This window comes from Neophocaena asiaeorientalis, unplaced genomic scaffold (assembly GCF_003031525.2).
Source record: "Neophocaena asiaeorientalis asiaeorientalis breed wild unplaced genomic scaffold, Neophocaena_asiaeorientalis_V1.1 scaffold192, whole genome shotgun sequence".
NCBI classification, from domain to species: domain Eukaryota; kingdom Metazoa; phylum Chordata; class Mammalia; order Artiodactyla; family Phocoenidae; genus Neophocaena; species Neophocaena asiaeorientalis.
This window is the reverse complement of record NW_020185326.1, coordinates 2512321-2522034: the sequence shown is the minus strand read 5'-3', so window position 1 is coordinate 2522034 and position 9714 is coordinate 2512321. Positions and strand designations below refer to the sequence as shown.

At 47.0% G+C, this 9714-nt stretch overlaps 1 protein-coding gene across 2 annotated transcripts in view; it reads left to right on the top strand.

Annotated features, from left to right (window-relative positions):
• Positions 1-858: 858 nt before the first annotated feature.
• Positions 859-9714, top strand: part of TMEFF1 (transmembrane protein with EGF like and two follistatin like domains 1) — a 135521-nt gene continuing 126665 nt past the window's right edge. For both annotated transcript variants that reach the window (XM_024734461.1, XM_024734460.1), the window contains exon 1: positions 859-906. The gene's annotated coding sequence lies outside the window, so the exon portion shown is untranslated. The remainder of the gene's footprint in view (positions 907-9714) is intronic.

The window sequence follows — 9714 nt, the reverse complement described above, 5'->3', positions numbered from 1 at the left end:
TGGGGAGGGGGTTTCCTTTTGGGGTGATAAATGTTTCACAAGTAGAGATGGTGTGGTTGCTTAGCATTGTGAATGTAATAAACGCCACTGGGTTGTTGACTTTAAAGTGGTTATTTTTATGTTATGTGAATTTCACTTCGATTAGAACAAGAGAAAGTTCAGCAGCCCTCTGTGCCCTTCTGAGCTTGGAATCTTCCCAATGGATACAGGGCAAAAGAAACACCTAGCCCCCATCCTTGTGGAGGCACTATAAAAGGTGCCTTGTCCTAGAGTGGCATCTGTCGTGCATTCATTCATCCGCGCACAAATTCCCACGTACTCAGCGCACAGTGTCTGAATCAGGTCCTGGGGTGCGGAGGGTAGTCTCTGCCCTCGAGGTGCGCAGCCTAGGGGGAGACATCCCGCAAATTAAAAAAACAAAACAAAACACAACTCCGTGATGAACCCAGCCAAGGAGCGTTGTCTACTCAAGTAGCAGGGTGTCCCGAAGGAAAAGGGGCCTTTCTCAGACAGGGGGTTTGGACTGGGCTATTTCGCGTCCATGGCCGCCAAATACCTTGCGACAAATACATTCTTTTGTTGTTCATGGAAATGAAACAGTTTTTCAAGTCCTTCAGGAGCTCGTCCGCAAAGGTGGGAAGAGGGAACTCAGCACAAGAATGTCAGCCAGGAGGGAGAGGGGTGGGTAGGCGGAGGACCCCCTGCGCCCCGCCCCGAACCTCGGGGGAGGCCGGCGACCAGGGCTTGGGGAGGTGGGGACTGCGCGGGGTCGGGCGAGGGTCAGGCGGGAGGCTCGGGCCAGACGTGCGGGGGCCGCGCGGCCGGCAGGGCGGGCTTCCGGCCCAGGCGCCACGACCCCTGCCCCGCAGGCCCGGCTGCCACCTCCGCGCGCCGCGATGGGACTCGGTGAGTGGGGCCGGCCTGCGGCGTACAAAGCCCCACGGCGCGGACCTCGGGGAGATTCAGCGTCGCACCCGGGGTCGGGGGACTCTGGACTCCGGGAGTGGAGGAGCCGCTTGGGAGGAATCCAGATGACTCGCAGTGCCGGGGTCTCCCCATCCCGGGGTCCCCACTGTATACCGGGCACTGTGCTCGCGCTTTTCCATACTCGTCTCCTTTAAGACCCCTTGTGTCCCTTACAGGGGTGTAATGGGAGGGGTCTCTCACCCAGAGGCTGAGGGCCGAACATCACATCGGTGCCCTCCTGACCTTGGGAAATCTCCTTTGCTCTGAGCCTTGGCTCCTGCTTCTGTAAATGGGGGTGAGATGGGGGGAGGGATGGTGGCAGGGGAGTGCGTCGTTTAATGCCTACCCCCAGGTGCTATTGTGAGAGATAATGTACATAAATGATCATAGCTAAATATTGAGCACTTTCTATATACCAGGCCCTAGGTACCAAACAGTTGGCATGAGTTATCTAATTAAGTCATCACACTGGCGCTGTGATGTAGCTACTATAAATTGCACGAGTAATTTTTATTTAGGAGTAGGAAATAGAGAAGATTATTTAGTCTCCCTATTCTGATTCAGGAGATTGGGTGACTCTTAGGTATAGTAACATTTAAGATCACAGATGTTCCTGCAGTGTCAGGAGAGTGGTTATAGGATATATTTGTTACACATTTAAAACTGGGAGGTAGGATAATATCAGGGCCAGGGGTGTGCATTTTAGTATGTCAGATAAGTCAATTGTGTTACCAAGGAAATTGTTGAATTCAAAAACATAGTTCCTGAGTTAGGACTGAGGACTGCTAGGGGAGTTTGGGGCCAGAGAGACAAGGGGTGGACGGGGAGGAGAAAGGAGGATTCTGAAGCTCTGGAAGAGGATATGGAGGAAGGGACCAGTGTCTACCACCCCAGCAGTTTTCTGGACCAGGATTCCATCCTGCCCTTAGAGACCAGGCATCCTGTCTGGGAGGAGAGACCGGAAGGGATCCTGGGGTGAGATCAGTGAATTGTCTCTTATTATTCCCAAGACACCCCAAAAGTATTCAGATGGCTTGAGAGCCAGGTGACGGGGCCTCCTAAAATGTCATGGTCGCTTCTCATGATTCTTGAAATTCTTTTACTATGTTTGAGGCGATTGGGATGCTCAACAGCCCTGAAGATTGGTAAGGCGCTTCAAATATCAGTACCAAGACGGAACTGATGTAATGAAGGAGTGTGTTTGAATACAGTTCCCTTGGTTAGAGAAGCAATGGGCCTGAGGAGATTATTTTGGGGTTCAGTTTGAAATGGGGAGAACTGGAAGGCTCTGGACCCTGAACAAGGAAGAGAAAGGCAGGAAGGGCCAGGTATTGCACCCAGGGGCAGGGGGTAGAAGGAGAGCTGAGGACCCACAACACCATCTGAAGAACACCCACCCGGCCCGCTAGTGCTCGGCTACCCAGAAGGCACCCCTTCCTCTCCCGACTGTGACCGTGTGTTACTTGAGTGTTGTTTAAGGTCGGGGCTGAACTCGGGCTGACTTTTCTCCTGAGTGAGCAGGAAAGGCTTCTGAGAGAAGGGTTGTTTTAAAACCAGGACTTGAAGGAGGGGGTGTTTGGGCACATAGTGATGGTGAAAGTAGGGAGCCGTGTGCCTAGTAAAGAAGAGCAGCTGCTTTGGAGAGACAGACAGTGGGAGGTTCGAATCCTAGGTCTGCTATTTCTCCACCATGTAATTTTTTGGTGGGGATTAAAGAATGTTTTTTCAAATGCCTGGTTGGGAGCTCAACAAGCACTAGGACCTTTTTCCCTGTCCATGGTGACAGTTGTTTAATTCTTGTCTGCTGAGCACCAGTCTTATATGCTGAGTCATATGCTTCATGCCTGGGAGAGAGATGAGTCAGAAATTATGTGTTTCCCTTAGGAATTTCCCAGCCTAGTGAGGGAGATGGACACAATGAGCAAATCACAGAAAATATGGGAAGTACAATCATATACAACTGGCAGTGAGCTCAGAGAAGAGTAACTCATTCATTCTGGATAGAATACTCAGGGCTAATCTACCTCTTTAACGAGATTTAACAAGATGAGACGTTATCATAGAGGTTTTGAATGCTACACAAATTCCTAACTTCTATCTTTTTTACCTCTGTCTTGTCTTTGCCCCGATATCCTCTCTCTTAAAAAAAAATCTAGTTGCAGTGTGTACGTAGTTTGTAAACTGCCTCAAACTCATTTTAGGAGGAAGCTGTTATAAATAAAATAAACATAATAGCCTGGGTATTAGTTGAGGAAGGCTTCACAAAAATTTCATGAGAGTTGGACTTAAGGGTTAAAGGTGAGCCCTTGGTGGATCTTGGGGTAAAGAATTCCAGCCAGAGGAGGCCCCATGTCTAGAGGCATGAGAACACAGTAGGTTCAAGGGCACGAAGGTGAGTTTGGTCTGGCTGGGTTGAAACATACATGGAAAGGGTGGTTTGGTGTGGGGTAGAGGGGGCACTGTAATTGGGGCCAAATCTGGAAAGGCCTTGAATGCCTTGTGAGCAGTATGGACTTTATTGCTTAGGCAGTGGGGGAAATGTCAGAGGTTTACACGCAGGACTGTTGGCATCATCACTGTGTTTAAGAAAGATCCCTCTGGTGGCTGTGTGGAAGAGGAGCTGAAAGTTTGGGAGATCATTTTGGGAGACTAGGGCTTACCTTGGACATAGGCAATGAGGATGGGAGCAGAGAGAAGAGATATTGAGGTAAAATATGTAGTAGTGGTAAATGTGATGAGTGGTACCATGTGATTGAAGAGCACGCTGAGGTTTCTGCTTTGAGCCAAGTTAATGTGGCTGAAATGATCAGAAATCAGGAGGTCTGGGGGTAGAGGAATAATTCGTTTGCTTTTGGAGATTTCTGAGGTACCCATAATGGACAGCTAGATAGAGGTGGCTAGGAGACAATTGGAAATGTGTGTGGTGCTGAGGAGAGAACATGGGGCTGGAGAGAGGTTCTCCCTGACACCCCTACTTTCTTTTGAACAAACACCGAGAGTCAACTGTGTGCTCAAGATACAAGTAAAATGTAGTTCCGTGCCTCAGGAGCTCAGATAGAGGAGCCCCTCAAGGGTATGGATAGATTGCAGTACAGAGTGAGTCTGAGGGCTGCAGGAAAAGGTAAATTCTTGAGACCCTGGGCCCAGAGATTTTTTGGGTTTTTTTAATAAATTATTTTTTATTTGTGGCGTGCAGGCTCAGTAGTTGTGGCTCGTGGACTTAGTTGCTTCGCGGCATGTGGGATCTTCTCAGACCAGGGCTTGAACTTGTGTCCCCCGCATTGGCAGGTGGATTCTTAACCACTGTGCCACAAGTCTGGGCCCAGAGATTTGAGAGCCGTTGATGCTGAAGTGGTGGGCCTAGAGGAGAGAGTCCTCACAGACAAGAAGCAGGCTGGAGCAGGAACACCTACATAAGGGGACTTTCTGTATTGTAAAAGCACTTTCTGTGGAGGTACTTTAATAATGACTCCAAGGGGGCTTCCCTGGTGGCGCAGTGGTTGAGAGTCCGCCTGCCGATGCAGGGGATGCGGGTTCGAGCCCCGGTCCGGGAAGATCCCACATGCCACGGAGCGGCTAGGCCCGTGAGCCATGGCCGCTGAGCCTGCGCATCCGGAGCCTGTGCTCCTCAACGGGAGAGGCCACAACAGTGAGAGGCCCGCGTATCGCAAAAAATAAAAATAATAATAATAATAATAATGACTCCAAGGGAATTTTAGGGAGACTGGGATGGGGGTGGGGAGATGGATTAGGAAGGAGCAGTGGGGGAGGGGAAGGAAGGGGTCAGGACCTTTAGGAACCTGCCTCTGGTTCACAGAGGGAACTGTGAGGGAGGGGGGACGGGAGGGGGGAGCTCTTGCCTTAAACACAAGGCTGGTTCTGCTCACAGTCACCCTCAGATGCAGATGGTAAAAATAAACACTTCCCAGTTACTTGGCTGCCTCGAGTGGGTGGCGAAGGGAAAGGGGAGGGAGAGTACCGGAGGAAGCAAATTTAGTGCTAGGTTTAGACTGGAAACTCCCCTAAAGGAAAGAAAGAAGACAGAGAGGGCGCAGGTGAGTGGCCATCCTGAGTAGACAGGTCTGAACATGTGAGAGCAGGTACACAGCCAGGTGTGCACGGGGACAGTAATGTCTGACTGTTCCTACCTCTGTGTCAAATGAAATCATAGAGGCATCATAGCTGTAGAAATTTGTTGTATCATGTTGTAAAAAATTTGGCATACAACAGTATTTACAAGAAGAAGCCAGGAAATGATTTTTGTTATGAGAAATCCTTTATAGAAGAAGAAATTTAAGATAGTAGAACATCTAGATATAATTAGTAAAAAATGTGAATGGCGAGCAGGTTAGTTTCAATGTATATTCCACAAATATTTATGGAGTACCTTCTGTGTACCAGGTGGTCTTCAAGGAGCTGGGGCTACAGTAGTGAAAGAGAGATCCCATTACCTGCTTTAGATGTTTCACTTGGAACTACTTAACCTATAGAGTTAAACCTGGGCGTGGGCCTTAAATCCTCTGAAGTGCTGAGATCACTTTATTCTGTGGCAATGTTCTCTTTCTTTGGCTAGTAGCTCCACTAGCCTCATAAATAATCAGAAAATACCATCTATGCGTCTTTGGCAGAGAACTGTGGAAATTAGGTTGCAGAAAAACCATTGTAGCAGCAATGCTAGTATGGACTGCCAGCACCGGATGGGGCTTTGGAGAACACCCATTGCAGCTTTATTTTTTAGAGGTGAGGAATCAACAGTCAGGGAGGAAAGGGGACTTGCCTGACGTCACAGAGTGAGTGTCAGAGTTGAGAGCAGTGCCCTCGAGTTTTCCATTGGGAGACTGGGGAAGGCTTGATGGTACCTAGTAAAAGGGCATCTTGATGACGGGAGGGTTCCAGAGAAGAGATGTGGGGGGAGGGGTTGAAAACAAATAATGAAGCTTTGCTTTTAGGCCCTCCTCTGTTACTGGGACCCCAGGAACCCCCGTAGTTTGCTCTAAGCCTAAGTTTCCTCATCTGTAAAATGAGAGGATTGGTCTGAAGTCCTGTTTTAGTTATAACATTTAGGATCTATGTTGTTTCCAAAAGAAGTTGTTTGGGGGATGTGGAGTCAGGAGACAGAGTCAACAGACCAGGATAGGAAATAGGCTTTCATCTCTTTAGAGCAAACTGATCACCCATAGCCTGTGGCCAGGCCTCCCTTCAGGGATTGGCTGCCACATTTCCTGCAGCTTACTCACCAGTTCTGTATTTGTTCCTTCTTTCAGTCTTTCCAAAGTGGCCCTGCTTTGTTCTAATGCTAATTCTATTTCCAGTCTATTCTGATAGGAATTAAGGTCCTTATTCTAAATCCCACCCAATCCTGGAGTAACATCCCTGGGCACATCTCTGTGACTGTGCTTATCACACTGCCTTGTCACCAGCCCATCCACAGTACACTGTGTTGTGATATGTCTTCACTGGACTGTGGTCTCCTGGATCTTAAGGAATACCCCTCCCTCCAGTACCTGCGCATGTAGGTGCTCTACGTGTTTGTTTAATCCTCCTGTATCCTCTTTGCCTCTACTTTCTCTTGATCCCCCACCGTAGTGTGGACACACACACGTCCTGGTCATTTCTCACTTTGAAACAGTCCCTGGCATGCACCGCCTCCTTTCCATTAACATCACCACCACTCAGAATCCAGGTCCTTTCTTATCAATTATTTATCTGAATGATCTCCTTCAGCCCTCTCTGTTCATATCCTGTACATTCTTAAAGATCTAGCTCAAATGTCCTCTTGTTCATGAAGAGTGCAAATTAACCTCTTCTCTGAGCACCCAGGGTGCTTTGTCCTCTGTTATGGTGTCCATTCATTGTACCTCTCCTTTTGGTTGTCAGTTTCTGCATGCCAATGCTCCTTCAGCTTGTCTTTGTATCTCCCACATACTCTAGGACAGTACTGAGCCTTTGGCAGGAGTCCATTACATATTTGTTGAATTGTATGTCTATGAATAAAAGAGCCAATAAGTATTTGAGTATATGCTGTATTTAGACCACTGTTCTACTTTTGGAAGCAATTCAGTATGGGTGAGAGGGGTGCAAAGAACTAAAATTTATTGAAGATCTAGTCTGTGCTTCTTTACTCCCATTGCAGGATAGTTGTGTAGAGAGAATAAAGCAGAGTAGGGAATATTAACCCTGTTTTACAGAGGAAGCATTAGAGGTTAATTGACTTGCCCAAAGTCACACAGCTAGGTGAGTGCTGAATTCAGGATTTGAGCCCAGGTTCTCTGCATCCACTGTCTTGGTTATTTCACTTCACTTTAAGAGCAGTAGTGCATTAATATCCTAATATCTGTCTGAGATCTCAGTGTCACAGATTTTTAGTCATGGTTCCCATCCTGAGTGTTGACTTCAAAGAACTCCCTTTTCTACAAATAGCAGTAGAAGTAAAATCTGGCCAACTTTCTCTGGTCTTTGCTCAAATTTTAGGACTTAGTTTGACCCTTGGTGGACTTAAAATATCATTAGGTGATGTGTTAGTCAGCTTGGCCTGCCATAATAAAAGACCACAGACTGGGAGGCTTAAACAACAGAAATTTATTTCTCACAGTTCTGGAAGCTAAGAAGTCCAGATCAAGGTGCTGGCAAGGTAGGTTTCATTCTGAGGGCTCTTCTCTTGGCTTGTAGGTGGCTGCCATCTCTCTGTGTGCTCACATGGCCTCTTTGTAAGCCCTGGGGTTAGTGCGGGGAGGGGCAAGCTCTCTGTTGTCTTTTCTTCTAAGGGCACTAATCCTCTTGAACCAGGGCCCCATCCTTAGGACCACATTTAATCTTACTTCCTTCCTTAAAAGCCTAATCTCCAAATACAGTCACCCTGGGAGTTAGGGTTGCAGCAAATGAATTTTTTTGGGGGGGAGGATACAAACATTCAGTCCCCTAACTGATGGATTTTTAAGGTACATATTAAATGTACTTATTACAGTCTTCTGGTGGTTTAGTCAATGTTAGTGTTCTGGGAATTGTGCTGATTATTTCCTCTTTGTTCTTTTATGGTATTGGAATCCTGCTATTTTATTTAGTCTTGTCTATGGGTCTTTGCTTAGCCCAAGAGGAACTTCCATTGCATTTGGATTTTGCTATTTTATTTGACCATTTTTACTTTAATGCAGCCTTTTGGTGTACTGATTGTTTTACCATGTATGATACTCATTCTGTGCATGGTAGACAGTTTTATGACTAAATCAAAATACATTCATTCATTAAATCTTGCTGAGGCTCACTGTGGGGTCTCTGGGCTGCTTGTTGTTCTACAACCACGCATAAGAACAGGTAGCACTCTGTCTAGCAGAACAGCAGCCAAAAAAGATGATCCGTACAGAGGGGAGTTGGAGTTCCCTACAAGGGAAGGGTAGTTTCTAATAAAGGCTAATGTAGCAGAGATGGCTTGTTGTGTTGTCATCTATAACCAGTTATGGACGTTCCTAAGCAGTTTAAAGCTATAATGTGCTTTCTAGCCTCGAAGTTTCTTTTAACAAGCTTCTCTTGGAGATCTCTTTCTTTGGGAAGTGTTTGTTTACTTAGGACTGTCAGTCAGGTGCTCAAGCAGAATGTCAGCATCCAGTTCCCCTTGAGGTGTGGACCATTTTAAAGCTCTATGTTATTGCTACAGTTACTTTTCAAACATACATTCTTAGCAGATCAACAGTGGAAATTATTTCAGAACCCTAGTTAGAGTGAGAGGGGTGCATCTGGGTTGGGGTGGGGAGCTGTGGACCCTAGGTTTGAGACCTAGAAGGGTGGAGGTGATGGGATTGGGGATGGGAGGGGAGGAGCCAACAAATGGAGATGACGGAAGCAGGCACAGCTCTTCCTAGGTTGTCCCTGCTGACAATCAGATTGCTAATTGATATGTAATTTGAGCTGGGGCACTAGAGGCTGTCACTAGGTCTGAAAGAAGAGGGCTAAGCAGATCAGAGAGCAGCCTGGGCTTGGAGTCAGACCTGGGTTTGAATCCTAGCGCTGCTACTATTTGTGTGATCACCGGCAAGTTACGGAGCCTCACTTTTCTGATCCAGGAAATAGGAAAAAGAATTGGTTTAGTGGGGATAAACAGCCTGCTTCAGGAGGCTGTTGGGGATCCATAGGGGACCTTTGGGGTACACTGTCTTACACCAGAATCCCTTTATAGCCCGGAAGGATGCAACCACATGGCCGAGGGAGGCCTGCTGTTCTACAAAATTAAGCAAAGTAAATTGATAACTTGGATTTACTTAGCTAGTGATTAAATAATAGTTTAATTAATAGGCTATTAATGGTCCCCAGGTGTTGGTAATTCTGAGTATTTGCTTTTGAGAGCAGATGTATATTTTCTTCTGGTATTTCTGATACTTTCATAAAGTTTTGTGGGGTTTTTTTGTTGTTGGTTTTTGTTTTTTTTAACAGTGTAACAAATGATGCTCTCAGGGGCTATTTTTGGGAAGATTAAATGATATAGTGCATATTAAGCAGTTAGTATTGTGTCAAATTCACAGTAAAGGCTCAATAAAAATTATCTGCTGGGTCTTCCCTGGTGGCACAGTGGTTGAGAGTCCGCCTGCCGATGCAGGGGCCATGGGTTTGTGGCCCGGTCCGGGAAGATCCCACATGCCGCGGAGCCACTGGGCCTGTGAGCCATGGCCGCTGAGCCTGTGCTCCGCAACGGGAGAGGCCACAACAGTGAGGGGCCTGCGTACCGCAAAAAAAAAAAAAAAAAAAAAATCCGCTTTG